Genomic DNA, 8,394 nt, shown 5'->3' on the forward strand with positions numbered 1-8,394 from the left:
TGTATCCTATCCCTCCCCTCCAGCGTATCTACCACTCCTCCCAGTTTAGTATCATCCGCAAATTTGCTGAGAGTGCAATCCACACCATCCTCCAGATCATTTATGAAGATATTGAACAAAACCGGCCCCAGGACCGACCCTTGGGGCACTCCACTTGATACCGGCTGCCAACTAGACATGGAGCCATTGATAACTACCCGTTGAGCCCGACAATCTAGCCAGCTTTCTACCCACCTTGTAGTGCATTCATCCAGCCCATACTTCCTTAACTTGCTGACAAGAATACTGTGGGAGACCGTGTCAAAAGCTTTGCTAAAGTCAAGAAACAATACATCCACTGCTTTCCCTTCATCCACAGAACCAGTAATCTCATCATAGAAGGCGATTAGATTAGTCAGGCATGACCTTCCCTTGGTGAATCCATGCTGGCTGTTCCTGATCACTTTCCTCTCATGCAAGTGCTTCAGGATTGATTCTTTGAGGACCTGCTCCATGATTTTTCCAGGGACTGAAGTGAGGCTGACTGGCCTGTAGTTCCCAGGATCCTCCTTCTTCCTTTTTTTAAAGATTGGCACTACATTAGCCTTTTTCCAGTCATCCGGGACTTCCCCGGTTCGCCACGAGTTTTCAAAGATAATGGCCAATGGCTCTGCAATCACAGCCGCCAGTTCCTTCAGCACTCTCGGATGCAACTCGTCCGGCCCCATGGACTTGTGCACATCCAGCTTTTCTAAATAGTCCCTAACCACCTCTATCTCCACAGAGGGCTGTCCATCTCTTCCCCATTTTGTGATGCCCAGCGTAGCAGTCTGGGAGCTAACCTTGTTAGTGAAAACAGAGGCAAAAAAAGCATTGAGTACATTAGCTTTTTCCACATCCTCTGTCACTAGTTTGCCTCCCTCATTCAGTAAGGGGCCCACACATTCCTTGGCTTTCTTCTTGTTGCCAACATACCTGAAGAAACCCTTCTTGTTACTCTTGACATCTCTGGCTAGCTGCAGCTCCAGGTGCGATTTGGCCCTCCTGATAACATTCCTACATGCCCGAGCAATATTTTTATACTCTTCCCTGGTCATATGTCCAACCTTCCACTTCTTGTAAGCTTCTTTTTTATGTTTAAGATCCGCTAAGATTTCACCATTAAGCCAAGCTGGTCGCCTGCCATATTTACTATTCTTTCGACTCATCGGGATGGTTTGTCCCTGTAACCTCAACAGGGATTCCTTGAAATACAGCCAGCTCTCCTGGACTCCTTTCCCCTTCAAGTTAGTCCCCCAGGGGATCCTGGCCATCCGTTCCCTGAGGGAGTCAAAGTCTGCTTTCCTGAAGTCCAGGGTCCGTATCGTGCTGCTTACCTTTCTTCCCTGTGTCAGGATCCTGAACTCAACCAACTCATGGTCACTGCCTCCCAGATTCCCATCCACTTTTGCTTCTCCCACTAATTCTACCCGGTTTGTGAGCAGCAGGTCAAGAAAAGTGCCCCCCCTAGTTGGCTCCTCTAGCACTTGCGCCAGGAAATTGTCCCCTACGCTTTCCAAAAACTTCCTGGATTGTCTATGCACCGCTGTATTGCTCTCCCAGCAGATATCAGGAAAATTAAAGTCACCCATGAGAATCAGGGCATGCGATCCAGTAGCTTCCGTGAGCTGCCGGAAGAAAGCCTCATCTACCTCATCCCCCTGGTCCGGTGGTCTATAGCAGACTCCCACCACTACATCACTCTTGTTGCACACACTTCTAAACTTAATCCAGAGACACTCAGGTTTTTCTGCAGTTTCGTACCGGAGCTCTGAGCAGTCATACTGCTCCCTTACATACAGTGCTACTCCCCCACCTTTTCTGCCCTGCCTGTCCTTCCTGAACAGTTTATATCCATCCATGACAGTACTCCAGTCATGTGAGTTATCCCACCAAGTCTCTGTTATTCCGATCACGTCATAGTTCTTTGACATCACCAGGACCTCCAGTTCTCCCTGCTTGTTTCCAAGGCTTTGTGCATTTGTATATAAGCACTTGAGATAACCTGTTGATCGCCCCTCATTCCCAGTATGAGGCAGGAGCCCTCCCCTCACAGACATTCCTGCCTGTGCTTCCTCCCGGTATCCCGCTTTCCCACTTACCTCAGGGCTTTGGTCTCCTTCCCCCGGTGAACCTAGTTTAAAGCCCTCCTCACTAGGTTAGCCAGCCTGCTCGCGAAGATGCTCTTCCCTCTCTTCGTTAAGTGGAGCCCGTCTCTGTCTAGCACTCCTTCTTGGAACACCATCCCATGGTCGAAGAATCCAAAGCCTTCTCTCCGACACCACCTGCGTAGCCATTCGTTGACTTCCACGATTTGACGCTCCCTACCTAGGCCTTTTCCTTCCACGGGGAGGATGGACGAGAACACCACTTGCGCCTCCAACTCCTTTATCCTTCTTCCTAGAGCCACATAGTCCGCAGTGATCCGCTCAAGGTCATTCTTGGCAGTATCATTGGTGCCCACGTGGAGAAGCAGGAAGGGGTAGCGATCCGAGGGCTTGATGAGTCTCGGCAGTCTCTCCGTCACATCGCGAATCTTAGCCCCCAGCAAGCAGCAGACTTCTCGGTTTTCCCGGTCAGGGCGGCAGATAGATGACTCAGTCCCCCAGAGGAGAGAGTCCCCGACCACCACCACCCGCCTTCTCCTCTTGGGAGTGGTGGTCGTGGAACTCCCAACCTCAGGACAGCGCATCTCATGCCTTCCAACCAGCGGAGTCTCCTTCTGCTTTCTCGCCCCAGACATATCATCTGGTCCACTCTCCGCAACGATACCTGTGGAGAGAACATGAAAGCGGTTAGTTACCTGTGTCTGTGTTACTGGAACCCGGACATTCCGCTTACCTCTTCTGGAGGTCACATGTTGCCAAGCTTCTTCACTGGCCTCTTGGCTCCTCTGTGCAACCTGCTCTATATCGGTAGAGCTTTGTGCCCCTAGAAGCCTATCCTGAGTTTTGTCCAGAAAATCCTCAGTTTCCCGTATGCAACGCAGGGTTGTTATCTGTTGCTCCAGACCTTCAATCTTCTCTTCCAATATGGAGAGCAGCTTGCACTTTGTACAGAGAAAGTCACTTCTGTCCTGTGGAAGAAAGACAAACATGGCACATCCAGTGCAGGTCACAACAGCTGAACCCCCCCCTTCCATATCACCTTCCTACTATGAGCTTCCTCAGAGCAGTTTGCAAGACGTAAGCCTCACTGGGCTCACTCCAGGCGAACTCCCAGGCAAACTCCTGCTGTGAGCTGCTCTGCTGTCCCCGCTGCTCAGCTGGTTCTCCGCCGCTCAGCTGGTTCGCGAAGCTCTGGCTATTTTTAAACAGCCAGGCTTCCCTGTCGCAAACAAACAGACACCCTACTGCCCGCCCCCTGCAGGCTAGCAGCCAATCAGACACTCACTCAGGCTCTCACACTGCCCCCCCAGCAAACACACGCTCGGATACTTCCTCAGCAGGCAAACAAACACACACTCGGATACTTACCAGTCCCAGGCAAACTCCTGTGTATCAATTGTGTATCTTCTGAGTATGTGCCTCTAGAGCACAGTGATCGGCATACAGCAGCTCATGAACAATTACCTCAAAGACTTTTGTGGAAGATCACAGCCTGTTCAGATTAAATAATTTTCTAGAGGATTAGAAACGTATCCTGATGCCGCCATTCAGGTGTCTTGTAGCATCGTTGACCATTGCTGCATAGAAGAGATTAAACAAGAGTGGACCAATCACACAGCCTTGCTTAATACCATTAGTAACAGGAAATGGGTCAGACAGAACACCATCTACAGAACACCATTGCAGATGTTGTCAGACACAGTGAGAACCAATTCCAGATTGTTGGTGATGTTCACAAAGCAGCTCTAAATGGTGGAGTGCTAATTCTGGGCCCAAGAAATGAGCACTGGCTGGTGGGATCACATCATAATGAAGGTTTGGGATAATGAGCAGTGGCTGCAGAACTTTTTGATGTGCAAGGCCACATTCCTGGATCTGTGTGCCAAGCTCACCCAAACCCAGAGTGAGAGCTGTACTGACAGTAGAGAAGCATATGGCAATGGCACAGTGGAAATATGCAATGCAGGATTGCTACTAGCCAGTGGGAAATCATTTTGGAGTTCGAAAATGCACTGGGGTGGGGGCTGTTGCTGTGCAGGGCTATTAATCATCTCCCGCCATGTAGGGGTATTGTAAGAACATGCAGGACTGGAACCCTAGGGTTCTGGGCTGCTAATTTCCCCACATCACCACTGGAGGCTTAGGCTGTGCTCCTACGGGAGGACTCTGTGAGGCTGGGCTTAGCAGGAAGTACCCTCCAGCAGGACCTTAGTGGTGGCCCCTTGCAACCCATTGATTGGCTCATACCAGTACTTAAACCAGGAAGCCATGCAGGAGAGCTATCTGAGCAAAACCACAGGCTGCCTACGTATCTCTGCTCCAGACCCTGCTCGCGACAGACTGTAGACTCCAGCTTCTGACCCTGGTTTGCCCTTGACTTTGCTCTTTGATTGCTGGCGCCTGACCCTGATGTCCCAATAACCTGATCCTGCCTTGGTTTGCCCTCTGGCCTGTCTTGGACTCTGACCTCCCTGTACTTGACTCAGCCTGACTCCTCCTCCAACCACTAGGTCTGCTCTCCCTTGTCCCGTTCATGACAACAGTGACTCTCAGCAAAGTGGAGGACATAATGGATGGATTTGCAGCAATAGAGTTCCCGAACTGCTGTGGAGAGATAGACAGCACACATAGCTCTATTTTGGCACTTGACTACCTTGCCACAGAGTACATTAATAGAAAGGGCTATTTTTCTATGGTTATGCAAGCACTGGTGGATCACTGGGATCACTTCACCAACATGAGTGTTGGCTGGTCAGGGAAGATGTAAGATACTTGCATCTTTAAGAACACAGGACTGTTCAGAAAGCTACCAGCTGGGACTTTTTTTCATGACCACAGGATTACCATTGGTGATGTTGAAATGTCAGTCGTGATTCTGGGGGACCCAGCCTATTCTTTAGTCCCTGGCTCATGAAGCCGTACACTGACGCATCGGCAGCACCAAGGAAAGATTCAGCTACCAGCTCAGCATGTGCTGAATGACAGGTGAATGTGCTTTTGGTAGGCTGAAGGGACTCTGGCATTGTTTACTCATAATATTGGATCTCAGTATAAAAAAACAGCCCAGTGGTTATTACTGCTGCTGCATCCTGCATAATATCTGTGAAGCAAAGGGAGAAAAGTTGTTGCCAGGGTGCAAAGGGAGGGGCTGTCTGCTGAATTTGAACAGCTAGACACAAGGGCTATCAGAAGAGCTCAGTGCAGATCTGTATGTCTCAGGGAGGCTTTGTAAGCATGTTAAAAGCACTTTACCAGTGAGCCACAGTAATGGGTTGTGGTGTACTGTGCTCTACTTGGCCCTGCAGTTTGAGTGCCTGTGAGGAATTATGTGATGTTTGGTGCACATTTATGAATATAATACTGACAATCTATCTATTAATTCTGTGGTGCTTGCTGGACATTTATGATTATTACACGGTGTTTGTCACTGATTCTGAGTTGTATGATAGTGTACAGTAAAAACTGGTGCGTGCTTTTGGTACCACCAGGCATTGTCCAGCATACGTTGGGAACTAGTAAAGATTAATTATTTTCCAAACAATAGAGTTTTATTGACTAAGGAAAACACATAAAAATTCTCTTCAAGTTAAAAGCAAATACATGAAAACCTTGATAAATGTATGGAACCGAGCTTAAAGAAGGGGAAGGAACATTCATGTCCATTTTAGCTGCACATACATCAACTGTGGCTCTCACAGGTATATGAAGCTGCGGTTGTCCTTAATGTCCCCAGTGTGGAGTGGTAGGGGTAGGGATGTGGCCCCTGATGCCGTATGGAATGTTGGGGGGTAAGGAGTAGGGAAGTGTTATACTGGAGTTCTCCATGGATTGCAAAGGGAGGTGATCCTGGGATTATTGAACATGTAGGTCCACAAGAGTCTGCTGCATTTGAGTTTGCTGCCAGAGAAACCCCATTATGTCCTGGTGCCTCTCTCTCTCCTCTTCCTGCTGGGACTCCTAGGTCTTTCTCCTGTCCGCTCTTTCCTCTCTCTGCAATATTCACCCTCCAGGCCTTCTGTTCATGGTCTGATGCAGATCTGGCTTGCAGGATGTAGTTGAACATGTCATCTCAAGTCCTATACTTTGTCCTACTTATCTGGCTCAGGCATTCCATGGGTGTGGAAGAGGAACCCCTAAAGGCCACAATGACATCAGCTGCAGATAAAACGCATAGAGGTACCATTGTCAGTATAGTCACAACAGAAAGTGAAAGCTGAGATTTAGAACTCCCTTTCCTTGCTCCCTAACAGTTATAAACAAGACATGCTAAATGACATGTCTGCTTCGGAGTGATTATGCTCGGTACCGCTCACAGCACCAGTCATGTTGAATGTGGCCCTGTAGAGGTGAAGGAAATGAGGAGGGAATTGCTCAGTTGCATAAAACTATGCCCTGGTCTACACTAGGACTTTAGGTCGAATTTAGCAGCGTTAAATCGATTTAAACCTGCACCCGTCCACACAATGAAGCCCTTTATTTCGACTTAAAGGGCTCTTAAAATCGATTTCCTTACTCCACCCCTGACAAGTGGATTAGCGCTTAAATCGATGTTGCCGGCTCGAATTTGGGGTACTGTGGACACAATTCGATGGTATTGGCCTCCGGGAGCTATCCCAGAGTGCTCCATTCTGACCGCTCTGGACAGCGCTCTCAACTCAGATGCACTGGCCAGGTAGACAGGAAAAGAACCGCGAACTTTTGAATCTCATTTCCTGTTTGGCCAGCGTGGCAAGCTGCAGGTGACCATGCAGAGCTCATCAGCACAGGTGACCATGATGGAGTCCCAGAATCGCAAAAGAGCTCCAGCATGGACTGAACGGGAGGTACGGGATCTGATCGCTGTTTGGGGAGAGGAATCCGTGCTATCAGAACTCCGTTCCAGTTTTCGAAATGCCAAAACCTTTGTCAAAATCTCCCAGGGCATGAAGGACAGAGGCCATAACAGGGACCCGAAGCAGTGCTGCGTGAAACTGAAGGAGCTGAGGCAAGCCTACCAGAAAACCAGAGAGGCGAACAGCCGCTCTGGGTCAGAGCCCCAAACATGCCGCTTCTATGATGAGCTGCATGCCATTTCAGGGGGTTCAGCCACCACTACCCCAGCCGTGTTGTTTGACTCCTTCAATGGAGATGGAGGCAATACGGAAGTAGGTTTTGGGGACGAAGAAGATGATGAGGAGGAGGAGGTTGTAGATAGCTCACAGCAAGCAAGTGGAGAAACCGGTTTTCCCGACAGCCAGGAACTGTTTCTCACCCTGGACCTGGAGCCAGTACCCCCCGAACCCACCCAAGGCTGCCTCCTGGACCCAGCAGGCGGAGAAGGGACCTCTGGTGAGTGTACCTTTTAAAATGCTATACATGGTTTAAAAGCAAGCATGTGAAAGGATTACTTTGCCCTGGCATTTGCGGTTCTCCTAGATGTAGTCCTAAAGCCTTTGCAAAAGGTTTCTGGGGAGGGCAGCCTTATTTCGTCCTTCATGGTAGGACACTTTACCACTCCAGGCCAGTAACACGTACTCGGGAATCACTGTAGAACAAAGCATTGCAGTGTATGTTTGCTGGCATTCAACCAAAATCTGTTCTTTATCTCTCTGTGTTATCCTCAGGAGAGTGAGATATAATTCATGGTCACCTGGTTGAAATAGAGTGCTTTTCTTCAGGGGACACTCAGAGGAGCCCATTCCTGCTGGGCTGTTTGCCTGTGGCTAAACAGAAATGTTCCCCGCTGTTAGCCACAGGGAGGGGAGAAGGTTGAGGGGGTAGTCACGCGGTGGGAGGAGGCAAAATGCGACCTTGTAACGAAAGCACATGTGCTATGTATGTAATGTTAACAGCAAGGTTTACCCTGAAAGAGTGTAGCGACTGTTTTATAAAATGTGTCTTTTTAAATACCGCTGTCCCTTTTTTTTTCTCCACCAGCTGCATGTGTTTCAATGATCACAGGATCTTCTCCTTCCCAGAGGCTAGTGAAGATTAGAAAGAAAAAAAAACGCACTCGCGATGAAATGTTCTCCGAGCTCATGCTGTCCTCCCACACTGACAGAGCACAGACGAATGCGTGGAGGCAAATAATGTCAGAGTGCAGGAAAGCACAAAATGACCGGGAGGAGAGGTGGAGGGCTGAAGAGAGTAAGTGGCGGGCTGAAGAGAGTAAGTGGCGGGCTGAAGACAGGGCTGAAGCTCAAATGTGGCGGCAGCGTGATGAGAGGAGGCAGGATTCAATGCTGAGGCTGCTGCAGGACCAAACCAGTATGCTCCAGTGTATGGTTGA

Source organism: Caretta caretta, chromosome 4 (assembly GCF_965140235.1).
Source record: "Caretta caretta isolate rCarCar2 chromosome 4, rCarCar1.hap1, whole genome shotgun sequence".
In the NCBI taxonomy this organism is placed as follows: domain Eukaryota; kingdom Metazoa; phylum Chordata; order Testudines; family Cheloniidae; genus Caretta; species Caretta caretta.